This window comes from Anopheles coustani, chromosome X, assembly GCF_943734705.1.
Source record: "Anopheles coustani chromosome X, idAnoCousDA_361_x.2, whole genome shotgun sequence".
Classification (NCBI taxonomy): domain Eukaryota; kingdom Metazoa; phylum Arthropoda; class Insecta; order Diptera; family Culicidae; genus Anopheles; species Anopheles coustani.
In genome coordinates this window covers 1,584,203-1,596,295 of record NC_071290.1, presented here as the reverse complement: position 1 = coordinate 1,596,295, position 12,093 = coordinate 1,584,203, and positions in this window count along the sequence as shown.

Sequence of the window (12,093 nt, the reverse complement as noted above, 5' to 3'; positions counted from 1 at the left end):
GACGGCCCGACCGGAAGGAAGCAAACCCAACCCGCTACACTTCAAGCCACCTCCCCTCCCTCCCCTCTGATCCACCTGCCCGTCTCCACTCCTTTTCCATTGTGTTCGGTCATGTGTTGCACGTAATCTTGCCGTTGATTTTTCGTGCTGAATGTTGTGTGCTGTGTGTTTGACTGTTTCTGCATCAGTCGGGCGACATCGCAGTTTTATGCTAACATTGTCGGGCGAAACCGGGGAAGGGAAACCAATGGCGGAACCATGGCCGGTCCCCTGGATCTGGCTGGGAGCTAGAGCGCCAGTGCAGCTCGCAGTACGCATCGGTGGCCTACGTGGGTCAGATGGTTCACCTAACGAGCATGTTGGGACCTGTGCAGTGGCAGCAGTGAGCAGTGCAACCGTGCTCGTACAGATACCGGTGATGTTCAGGCGCAAAGGCTCAACAACCAACTACTCTGGAGTGTGCGTAAGGTCTACCAGAAGACAGCAAGCAACGTTACTCATCAGGTTACTACAAGCGGTAACGCAAGGTCTGTAGGAAATCTAAGGTATCAGTACGTCTATATGTCTACAAAGTTACAATGTGAGACGAACGATTGGCAATGGAGTTCAGTACAACTGGAACTTGCCTACCCCGAAGAAGTACCCTATCAGCATACCCTGCAACAGCTCATTGGGCAGAAAATGTAAAACCAATCAATCCGGGAGATCAACGAAAAGTATCGCTCCGGCTTGAGCTGGGTCTCTGCCTTAATTAAAGTTCGGCTTCGGGATACATCTCCAGCCAGCGCCCGTTTTCCAATCAATCTGATGTGGAAGGTCCCGCTGCCAGAATGGCGAAACCGGCCGGTGGTGATGGTGGTGGCGGTGGTGGTCGTTAATTCCGCGCCACTCGCCCCGCGGGTAGCCTCGATACCGGGGCCTTAGTGTACACCAGCGCCCTCTAGAACCGAACCCGTCACGGCGGGCGGTCACTCGTTAGGTGACGGCGTACTATCCCTCCCATGGCGACGAGCAGCAACCCTGGAGGGAGGGGAGGGTTGGCCGTTTTCGTTTTACCGATGATTAGGCTTCCCTCATTTTCCGGCCTATTGCGATTGTTCGCCTTCTTGGGAACTTTGGGCCGCTCTTCATCTGCATGCCGGGGGAAAAAAAACGCTCTATCGCTTAGCGCAGGGCAGGAAAGGAAAACATTCAACCGTCCCTAAATCCGGAAAGGACCGCTCCCCGGGACCCCGGGTGGTTGGAAAGGGGGTGGGAGCGGAGAGGGATGTTTGAAAGGAAGGTAGGAACAAATTGCCGCCTGAGCAAACCCCAGTGCGCTCAAACGTTGCGAAGCCCCCGAACCGGGGATTGATCAGAGATTCGGATTCCTTTCATCTTCCCAACCCGGCTCGGTGATCGGTAATGGCAGCGTGAGGGGTATTCTGGGTAGGGCAAAGGCTGACCAACATGAGAGTAACACACACACACACACACACATTAAGTTAACGGTTCAGGAAATGGAGCACCGTGGGGAAAAAACTCGAGCAACCGTGACCAACACCGGGAGTTTGCCGTGCGACGTCAAAGCGTAAGGGTGATGCGGGGAGGCAAAGGAAGAGGATGAGAATATGTCAGGCGCCGCCGACAGATGTGTCCTTATTTTGTAGGAGGGTTGTAATGAGCACGTGCGTCGCCGCCAAACATAGGATTTTGAAGAATTAACCGCTTCGACAGGATGCGACAGTTGCGACGAGCGTAGGGCTAAGTGTAGGCGTTTTAACTCCCTAACCTCGGGCCTGAGTGCGCTGTCGAGTCCGATTGCACGTTTCCACCAGCGCGATAACTCAATTTGTACTAAATTTAGAACAACGGTATGGAAGCCGGAGGTCGAGTCCTCAGCAAAAACCCTCCCTCGATGGGTCAGCTAAGTGAGGTTACGACACACGCTCCTGGAAGAAAAGCGACGTCTAAATCGCCCGTTAGCGAAACTACCATTAACCGGACATTCCTATTCGCTTTCCTAATAGAAAGTCGCCCCGAACCAACTTCGAACGAAGAAAGCTCTACCGCGTTCGGTCGAGGTAGGGAAAGGTGTCGGAAAGATGGGAACACTCTCATGTCACAGTCGAAGAGGCGGGCAAAATGGCTGAATAGCGTTTGAATGTGCCAATCATTGGCATTGGCACCCGTGTTCTCCCTCTCTCTCTCTCTCTCTCTTCTCCACATCCTCCTCCACATCCCTAGACATCGCTCCCTATCGCAAGGAAAGCCGTTGCCTCGGTTCCCCGCAATAATAAGTGCACAGTCACACACACACTCACCCATATCCTGCATCCCAGCAAACCTTTGCGCAGAGAATGGTGCAGAGAGTGCAGATAGTACACCTTGCGCCAACTTGAGTGACATTTCCCGTCGCCGAGTTTTACTGCATTTAATTTTCACACACACACACACCACTCCACAAGTGGGTTCCCCGAGGGGTGGGGTGGGAGGAGGAGATGGCGTGCACGGCAATTCAATAAATTAGTTAAACCCAAAGCAAAGTCCTCCCTGAGTCCTGAGACCTGAGGGCGACAGCAGCAACGCAAGCGACAAGAGGGAGAGGGGGGGGGGGGGGGGGGGGGAGAGAAGGTAAAGAGAAAGCGAGGACTAAGGGTGGTCGGTGGGAAAATCTCCGGGAAAATAGGATGACCAACGGCAAATGGGAAGCCACCGAACTGACCACTGAAGAGAAGCTAACCGACCGACTCCTATTTAGGCTTATCGGTTTCGCGGTACGGTATCGCCAGAACCTGAAGCACCATCCCGGGTCATCCTGCTCCACGTTCTACCCTCCCCCCGTTCAACCTTCCTTCACTCCGCGCGTTCCTGTCGGAAGCGGAGGCAGCCTCGAAAGGGGTTACAGTGTCCGCAAAGTGTCCGCTTTGGTTGACACTCCAAGATAGGCCGCAGAGTACCGTGCTCGAAAGCGTTTGAAGAGACACCGGGGGAAAGAGAATAGCAAGTGGGAGAGCAAGGGGTGGGGGGAAGTCATGAAGAGTAGGCGGGGGAGTTATTGAAGTTGAGCCAGGCGTTGTGGAAAAGGAGTGATTCTCGATGAAATATCCACCTATGAAAGATGTCTCGTGGCTAGGCTAATCCTCTCGTTCTCGGGTGCGTCTTTGCCGAGTCGGTCGTGAGGGAGGCTCCAACCAGCATGCCTGCCACTTCCGTGGCCATACAATCAACCATCCTCCATCCACGGACTCCAAACCCCGCTGCAGACTTCAGTCCCAGATACCTCTGCCTGGGGTCCACACCGCACCGTTACTGTTTGCAAGGATGCTGCCGGGATGTGATCTGGCGCTTTTGATACTCTACCTCACCCGCTATATCTCACACCTTCTGCTTTGCCTTGCAAACCCCCCGCCCGCCCGCCACCGGCGAGCCTCTATCTCTGGCTACATCTCGCCTCAAAAGCCCCAGGAAGCTGGCGCCCGTTCTCACTCGAGCCAATATCTGACGACATGCTACTCCGTGCACCGGTAGCACCGACAGCTTATATTTACCGACAACCTTAAGTGCTATGTAAAGCGGAAAAGCCGACCCCATTCCCCCCCGCCAAACACGCCGTCACTTCTCCCCAAAACACGCCGCAAGTCCTTGACGGCGTACGGCGCGTTCTCGGAGGTTCTCAACAGGTGTGCGCTGCTTATATGCCTACTACCTTGTCCGCCGCTAACCCTACCGCTGCACCACTCCCTCTTGCTCTATCTCCTTCCCTTTCACGCCAACAACTCCCGGGGCTTTGCCCATCCGTTTTGGAGTGGGAGTACATAAGGATATTCCCCCCCTCCCCGGTTGGAGGCTTTCTGGAACGGCGTTCTTTTGCGAACCCGATAAGGATGTGTCCCGGACCTAGGCAGACTGACGTCATGGAAATGGGTTGGAGGAGGGTACCAATCGCTTCCCTTTCCCCTCCCACCGCCTGTTACCTTACCAGGACAACTTAATATTTTCCGCAAGAAAAGAGTGTTTAAAAAAAAAAATCGTTCGACGATGCTAACCAAACGCTCGATTTCATTCCACGAATCGATTTGGTGTACACACATTTGCGAGTGTTGTATTGTTTGGTTTGATGGACTGCTTCCGCTCCGGACGTTTGCCCCCCACCCCACGGTTGCCCTATTGACGTTTTCAGCCGTTAAATGCGACTGATCCGAATTGCACCCGATTTGTTTTGCTCGCTTTGTTGACGTTGTAATATTCTCCACCTTTTTGCAATTGTGCATCCTCACCTTGCTCACTTTGGCCTCGCTTCCGGTAACTCCCCCCCCCCCCACTCTCCTCCCCTACCAAAGAGAGCCTCTAATTCCGAGCCAATTTCGAGCTCGAATAAAGGCAAATCCCTCTTTCGAACACCGCGCGCGCTGCCCGCTGCGTTCGCAATTAGAAAGGTGCTAGTGTGTCTACCTGTTTCGTCCACACAGGGTTTCTCACTTTGCTCCCGCCGGCTCCCTGCCGGCCCTCCCCCCCTCCAGCGTCCAGCGTTCGGAAAATGTTGTCTCCTGTGGCGCATGAGCATCAACGACCCCGAGGGTGGGAGACCCGCGACCATCCCCTCCCTCCCCCCCCATCGTCGTCGCCGTCTTCCACGGGATGGAACGGATCGAAATCCTCCTCTATCCCACCATGCAAACGCTGATTTGGTTCGGTTTGTTGTCTGGCAGTAGCTGCCAACCGTCCCCATTAGGAGTCCTGTCTCCTTTCGAGCGGGACACATTGTAGCGGAGTGTGCATCCCCTACGGTCGTTTATGGCGCTGGGGGGAGGGGGTGCAGAACACACAGGTGGATACAGGGGCGGCGGCAGGACAAAACCTAGAAAGGATGCCGGCAAATCAAAACCCTCATGTGCGTAAGAGTGTCGCATGATAACCTGCCCGCCAGAAGGAGACGGCGGAAAGTATAACTCCTAGCAAGCAAAGGTGAAACCGAAGATAAACGGCAGACAATTAGGTAGAAAGGGAGAGAGAGAAAAGAAGAGAGCGTGAGAGCGAGCAAAAGAGTGTGAGAGAAAGAGAAGGAGCATAAATAAAAGTGACTGCTTCCTGGTTCTGGAATTAACTGAAACCAGGACTCTGGCGCCCTCGGATGTAACGATTTTCCGAACACCGTTCCTCCGTCCCGCTTTGGCACACGCATTACGGTTAACATACATATAGTCATCAGCCACCACACACACACACACACACACACACTTTGTAGCACACGCACGATGAATAAATAGGTTATTTTAGGGGTGCAAAAGCGATTACTGTGCCGTTGCCAAAAGGGGGAAATGGGTGATGTCGTGGTTTTTTTTTTCTCGGGGTGCTGAAAGGACGCCGGCAAAGGGCCGACGGAAGCTGCGGGACCGTGGGGGTAGGAAGGGTCTGAAAATCTGAAATGAAATAAATTGATCAAATAAATAGCGGCAATCCTTTTATTGCGACAGCGACTTCTTCCGCGAGACTTGCGGAGATTTTACGCGGTCTTTCGCGATTTTACGTGATTTTCTAATGTTTTCCTTAACTGTTTTCCAACTTTGTTTCCCTTGTTTTCCATTAATCTTTTGCACATTTTTATGCCATTTGGTCACTTCCTTTTTACTCTTTTTAACTCGTATTTTTTGTTTTTTGCTTCCTTCGTTCGCCATTAACTTCTTTGCCTTGGCACCGGAACCGTCCGCTGCTTTGCAACGACTTCCGGCCAACCACCAGCCCCCTCCTTCCCCTGGTCCCTAACTCTTTTCCCTTGGCACGTGCCGAACATTCCCCTTCCTCCCCGCCCGTCACGAAGAGGGCTTTCTTGTGGCACACCAAAGGATGGAAGAAAATAGCAATCACTAAGAGGTTTGTATTTTAAATTACCACACAGCCCCTGCTAACAGTCCCCCCCCCTCCAGCCGGCCCCCTTCCTTTTGTTTGTTAGTTTTGTTTTTCCCTCCTCCCGAACACCGAAATAGAACAACAAACGGGCAACAAACGAAATAAGAAAAAAAAAAACAACAACCGGCCCTTCCGGTTTTCGTGTCTAAAAAGGACTAAAGTAAAAGCTAAACAATACAGAAGCCTGGGATACAGCAGGCGAGTGAGAGAGAGGGATAGAGAGAGGGGGGAAGAGTGAGAAACGAAATAAAAAAGGAACAGGAAACCTGCTGGCGCAAACAAAACCAAAGCAAATGCTAAGCGCCAAACAACCTGTTGGTTTTGGTTTGTTGGGCCCAGACGGGCCCTTTTTGCGAACTTACCTGCTTGGAAACACGGAGGGAGCGACGAAAAAGCGTTGGGGCGGTGGGAAGGGAGCAGAGTGGATGGATGGGCAAAAAATTGCTTCTCTCTCCCTATGTGTGACATGCCCGGAAGTGACTGCAGATGAGGCGGCGGTGGCACCTGCGAAGGAAAGAGTGAGAAGGTAAGGTAGAAAGAGACGGCTTTCACAATAGAGAGATAGAGAGAGAGAGTGTAGGAGAAGGAACGAAGTTGTCGTCTGATGCTGTGCACATTGCAAAACCCACCGAACGATGGTTTGTTCTGGCAGGATCAATGTCGCGTGCTGAAGGATGCCTAGAAATCCCCACTGCCTTCGGGAAAAGCGCTACCAAAGAGGGTGTGAGAGAGAGAGGAATACGAAAGGTGGTGGAGGGGGGGGGGGGAGGGGGTGGAAAATCATGTGGTTACAGTGGCGTGGCAGGCCAACGGCGGGAGAACGGTATGTTTTTCTTGCACCTAGCACCGATTCGCGCCATAGAACGGAGGCGAACCGACTCATCCAACCACCGGATTGCAGTCCTGCAAACGTCGGCGGTGGGAAGGGAAGGGGGGAGGGGGTAAGGGAGGACCAGGCGTTATGTATACACGTACATGAGCGGTTGGGAGCAAGATAGCGCGGCTAAAAAGGATGAAGCTAAAAACCCAAACCCCCGACGGCTCCAGAGAGGGCGCCTCAACCAACCCACGTGTGTGTTTATGTGTGTGTGTGTGTGTGTGTATGGGACGAGTCCAGCGGAAACCGTGTTGCGCATCCTTCCCCACCCACCATCCCCCGGTCCTCAACCCTCAAAACGTCCATGTGCTCGCGCGCATCCTATCTCGCTTCTCGCAGGTCGACAGTCTCCCTAACGCTAGTCTCCCTATCTAGTCGGCAACCGTTCATCCCCCCCCCCCCACCCCCGTCCCTGCCAGGACACCGTTGCGCGGTCCTGCATCACCCACCCATCCACCCATCCACCCCCGGCGCGACCCCTCGGCGCACCGTACAAATATCGTAAAGGAAACGGATGGCGAGCGAGTAGCATCAGTTCGATAGTTGACGCGGCTCGGAGCGGTTCCCGAAAACCAAACGGGCCCTAGAAGCCCGACTCGGCTCGGGATATCTCTGCGAGCCGTCCAGCCGCAACTTGTTGCAGGCGATGGGAAGCACACCGGACAAAAACAGAACAGCAGAGTGGTCCGTCTGCTGGCCAGAGGAGAAGTCGGCCACCAAGAACCAAGAACCCAGATATAGCGCCTACGAACCCAGATATAGCGCCTACGCGACCCGAGCAGTGTTGTTGTGTTTTTTTGCAAAGTGCGACGGGGAGACCAGACCGCAGTAGGAAGAGTTCCAGGCATCCAGAAGCAACCATCAATCAACTAAACCCATCCACTGCACTGCCCCGGCTGCTGCGTTACTCAACAAGTCGCCGTCGACACCGTCGTTGTTGCAAGTTTGAGCGCCAAAATGGGAAACTCGCGCCACGACTTCGTTCAGATAAAGGTTTCGCGTTTTTGCCGGTCAGTATTCGGTTTCAGGATCGTTTTCCAAGCGAGACCTCGCGATTGTGAGGCTACTATGCCTTAGAAAGGTGTGTGTATGTGTGCGTGCGTGTGCTGGTGCATTGTAATTCGGCGATGAGCAAGCTGCGGTTGGTAAGTAGAGAGATTATTTTCCCCGCACCTCTCCTCCTAGACCTTACAAGCAGAGACCTACCTTCGACCTCGATCACCCGAGACGCCGAATCAACTCCAACCTGGGGAGGGAAAACCCGCTTCACATAGAGGACGATGAATTTCCATGTGCACGGTGTGAGCCCAGTTTAGGGAAAGCATTTTCCTGACAGCCCTCCAAAACGGATGGGAACTCGTCATTGGCAGGAGCTAGGGAGGGAGAGGGTGGGCTGGGGGTTAAATTTATCGTTCGCAGCAGGTTCCTTAAATGCGACCTGCGTGTCTACAGTGGGCGAGGGCCGCTGTTCCTCCGCCACTCCGTGCTCCCTTACCTGGGCGGGCTGAACTAATCGAGTTTGAATTGCAATATGTGATGTGATTACGGCGACTACTCTCCCTGTGAGATGGTCGCACGCGTGCGTTGCCGGGACTGCAGAGGCGAGTACCTTCGACTTCGTAGTAGGGACACGCGGTAACCCCGTAACCACTTGTTGCCCGACGGTGGTGGGCTTCCTGCGAACGAACCAACGAGCAAAAGAGCCAACTTTCCCGGGGGTGGCAGTTGCAGCAAGCGCACCGGTTGCGAAGAAAGCCAGACAGGACGGTAACGCATACGTTGTCAGCAGGAGAAGAGTCGTGGGGGGTGGGGTGGATTGGCTGCTAATAGGCAGTCGTTTAAATAAAACGGAATAGCTTAATGCGCAGGTGTCGGCAGCAAATGGACCAGCGGGGACCCGTCCTGACCGTTACCTGATTCGATTTCCCATTTTTGCACACACCGTTACGTGGCGGCTCTCGACTTCAATCTGGGCCATTCGCCTACCGACCTTCCCCGGGGAGCTCAGGAGCTCGAACACGATCCAGAATAGGACCTCGGGCCGGAATGGGGCCCATAGATCACCACCGCCCGCCGCTGCCACCACGGGAACCCACTCCGTCAGCTCCGCTCGACGCCTCCGGTCACGCTGCGTAGAATAGATTTCGTTTCATCAGAACCTCCACCAGCAAAGCGGGGTAAAAAGTACACCCGACATGTTGATGATTCGATTTGCCTGATTTCGTATTGACTGGTACGCAGGTGACGCGGGGAAAAGAAGCTGAGTAGGAGGAGAAAGAGTGAAAAAAGAAGCAAACATCACACTGGAAATAATTTAATTTATTTCTCATCAAATGGAAGTCCCTCCCTCGCGCCGGGATGTTCTCGGGACGCTCAAACCACCCCCCCCTTGTTCGAGCTGACTTGCTTCGAAACCACTTAAGGCTCCGTACCCCCATCCCACCACCCCCATCCCCGCACCCACCCCCCTACGTCGTGTGGTAGTTAGTGCACATTTTTAGAACCGTTTGCAAACTGATAAGCCCGATTCATCGGACTCGACGTAGAACGTATCTTTTATCGAACCGCTGAAGGAGTTGAAACATCTACAAGCAGATAAAGTGGAAGTCGAACACAGCTCGGTACAAGCGGTACGCTACCTTATCTGGAACGGGTTTCGCTGGCTAACGTGTTGTGGAGGAAAACGAATAAAAAAAAAACAACAACACACACACACATCCTCGCGCGCATAGCGCAAATTTTCAATTCGTTGTCGACGAAACCTGCACTGGAGTTAGGTGATCAGCATCGTGCATCGCTACCGAGGCTCCGCTTCCACTCCTCACTCGCCGACGCGGCGTGCGCACAATTACGCGCGCCCTCCTGCCGCGGGGCCAGGGTGATTTTCCCGATTTTCCAGGGCGACGAATCGAACGACTAACAACAAAAAAAACCCATGGTGTGTGTGCGTGTTTATGTTCGCCTCTTCCTTTCGGCACCGCACGCATGATTCAATTTACTGACGCAAACGCTGTTTCCTAGACGTTTATTTGGTTATTTAATTTTTCGTCATTTTCTTTTACCACCCCCTCCCCCTCCCTCTCCCCCCTGCCGGGCTGAAATTTGTACCAAATGGCAGCATTTCGATGTCGGCAACACTTGTAGCGTTTTCGACGGATCCCTGTCGGCGACACCAGAGAGAAAATTGTGGAACCTTTCCTTTTTTTCGATTTGTTTTCCCCCGCTTTTCCCCCGCTTTCGAAATACAGCACAAATGGGGGTGGGGGTTTTATATGCTTTCGATTCAGCATCCCGATAATACCACTTGTTTTCAATTCATCATATTTTTCATCCAATTTACACCTATTGATACTTGATACTGTCATAAACATATCTTCTACTTAAATAACGTTAAACATTCAATACTTCACAGAATGGTCCCACAGTGTTTTAGTATTAAAACCAGATTTTCACGCGTTCAATACAAGCCATTTTCTTCGTGAAAAGCGTTCAAAAAAAGGCCTTATTGATCCTCTATAAGATTCATTAAATAGTGCTTGATTTGCTCAAGTTTGCTTAACCTTTGTTTGGGGGCCCGAAAAGCAATCATTTTGTGATCTCTTACATTGAGTATTATAAACAAATGTGTTTGATTGTAGTTCTTATTCCACTGAATAGTGACACTTTTGCATTTTAATTCTCAAAAGCATTCACTGTTGTAATTGGAATCTGTTTGAAAAGCGTTCTCATTGCAGGCAAGGGAAGTTTATCATATTTAACACACGCCAGTAAATATTGATTTAGTAGACCTAATCACTGACATATGTAACTATGTAAATATATAGTTTGCTTGTTGTAAAATCAATGACGAAGCGTAGCAGGTTCGTAATGCGTAAAGACAGTAGAGGTCCTAGCAACCACCACACTTGTAAATAATTTAATAAAGCCCAGTTGGTAAGGCGAAAAGGAAAGGTCAGCGAAATGATGGCAATCGGTGAATCTGAGCTGATTCCCGTAGCCCACGTGCCCGCGTTATCACAACTTCCGCCAGCACCGCCGTGAACGGATTCCATTAAAAACTTCCCAATTAGCACACTCGGCGCATTAACTTTACAACTTCACAGCTTCACGGCCGCTGCCCAATATGATCTTGTAAGCGCTGGGACGCGCGCGTGTGTGGGTGTTATTTTTTTATTTTAACTATTTTTCTTTATCTCGTTTGTCCCAATGTCCCGTGGGCTGCATGTGCCATGTGCCGTCCATTAACAACGGTGACACGTAATTTTGTTTCGCGTACGTTCGCATATGCCCGCCAGGCTCTCGGTTCGGCGCGGATTCGGAGCAAATCGTCTGTGCGATGCTAATAAAATTACGGCAGTCGAATTAAGGCTATTAAACGGCATACACACACCCACACACACACAGACAGGAGGAAGGCGCGCGCGCGCGAGCGATAGGCGCTACGTCACGAGTCCTCACACTCGCTCGGACGCGCCTGTCAAGCAGCTGAGGGAATGTAAAAAATGAACACACACCACCGGCCATGGAAGGGTGAACCAAGCGGGCAGGAGGCTTTTATCACGATCACGATAAACGGGACGCCAATAAAAGTGAGGTGCAAAACGGCCAACCGTCGGTACGGCGGCCTGCAACGCACTCAACCCCCATATATTCCCGGCTGCATTCAGGGCTCCAGGGCTGTAGGAACCTGTGTGTGTGTGTGTGTGGGTGAGCAAGGGCGTGCGGGTGTAGGTGTAACGCAATCAGAATGCCCGCGAGCTCGCGAATAACACCATTTTCCCGGCCACGGTCTCCGGTCCCGGTATCATAATCAAATCGCGGCACGTCCCTCGAAGGGCTGCTCCAGTAGTTGCGCGCACGCCAGACCTACCGTCGGCATCCGTCCTCCACCGATCGGCCACCTCGCCCCCAAACACACTAGGCCTTCGAAGATAGCGTAGCAATGAGAAGGTACGCCTCGTCTAGCAAATAACTTCGTTATAAACTCTTTATCAGGCTAGTTTAATTAGCATCCGGAGCATCCGGCGAAGGTGGTGGCCTGCCGGCGCGCCGAAGGAATGGCGAAATTAGCGAGGTGCGCCACACCGTCGGCTGCGCCGCAGCGGACGCCAGGGCCTCGTCAGCAGGCGCGTCCAAACACCTCGCGCATAACGCTTCGCACGCCATCATTATCAGACTCGATAATGGCAACGCAAAACATCCACCACTCGAGCGTGCGACAATGTGCAGCCAGAGGTCCTCCAAATACCGCAACTCCGCGTCTCTCGGCGAACAGAACGGTACCCGCTGTCAGTGATTGTTTACGGCTGGAGTTCGACCGGCACGAA